This window comes from Neofelis nebulosa, chromosome 5 (genome assembly GCF_028018385.1).
Source record: "Neofelis nebulosa isolate mNeoNeb1 chromosome 5, mNeoNeb1.pri, whole genome shotgun sequence".
Lineage (NCBI taxonomy): Eukaryota > Metazoa > Chordata > Mammalia > Carnivora > Felidae > Neofelis > Neofelis nebulosa.
Genome location: NC_080786.1, coordinates 116,627,835 through 116,628,810, shown reverse-complemented (window position 1 = coordinate 116,628,810; position 976 = coordinate 116,627,835). Strand labels below are relative to the sequence as shown.

Here is a 976-nt window from a genome sequence, read left to right as displayed (position 1 = left end):
AGGGGTAATTAGACATTACAAGTCCCTCTTGTCCCCATCAGTTTAATAACTACTACTCCTGTTTGTATCTTGAAGCTATAAATACATGATATTATATTGTAATTTGTAACATGGTTCTGTTTTCCTTCTTGGTACAAGGCAAACACATACATATTGAATCTCTGTGTTTTTAGCATAATAAAAATATTTAAGACTTTATTCTGAGCTTCTAATAATACTTTTAATAATTTCATCATTTATTCTAATGATAATAATTACAAATAATAGTCATCACTAAACATTGACTGAGTTATTGCTAAGTACTAGACTCTAAGTATTTCATAAGCCTAATCTCAGTTTTCTCAGCAACCCTATGGAATATATGCACTTATTTTGTTTTTCTTGAGCTCAGATCAAGTGTAGAAACATTCATAGTTGTAAATGTCAGTAGTAAAATCTTTCCATCGTTGCTCAGAAATGATTAGTCTTTCATATCCTCTCCATACTCACCCCAATCTCATTCATCAAGTCCTCAGTTATACACTGTCATCTTTATACACACACACACACACACACACACACACACACACTCCAGACGTAAGCCCTTATTTTTCTAAATTACTTTTTTTTTTCTTTTCAGAACTATAGGGATCATGCATCAGGTAAATTAGAAGGTCTTCTGATGCTCAGAATTGTCTATTTTCATCATTGATTCACTTCAGTAAGAGCAAATCTCAGAGAGAACTACTTTTATTTCACAGATGAGAAAATGATCCCCAGACAGATATTTAACTTGTCCAATACCACATAACTTATGAATGGAAACCTTGTAAGTCTAGAGCCTCAACATATAAGACAATGCTAGAGAAATTTAGATTGTACAGCTATCCAAATTTAAGGCTCTAATTTTAAAATTATAAAGCTACATTGAATTATAACAGATTGCTACTGGGAAAGTGGAAATAATTATGGACATTGCTCCTCACAGTTCACAGCA

The 976-nt window shown here is 32.3% G+C and overlaps 2 non-coding genes across 2 annotated transcripts; both read right to left on the bottom strand.

Moving 5' to 3' along the window:
* Nucleotides 1-382: 382 nt before the first annotated feature.
* On the bottom strand, nt 383-452 carry LOC131513323 (small nucleolar RNA U2-30). Its single transcript, XR_009262540.1, has one exon. It is a non-coding gene; the product is annotated as a small nucleolar RNA U2-30 (small nucleolar RNA).
* Nucleotides 453-613: 161 nt separating this feature from the next.
* LOC131513324 (small nucleolar RNA U2-19) lies at nt 614-693 on the bottom strand. Its single transcript, XR_009262541.1, has one exon. It is a non-coding gene; the product is annotated as a small nucleolar RNA U2-19 (small nucleolar RNA).
* Nucleotides 694-976: the final 283 nt, after the last annotated feature.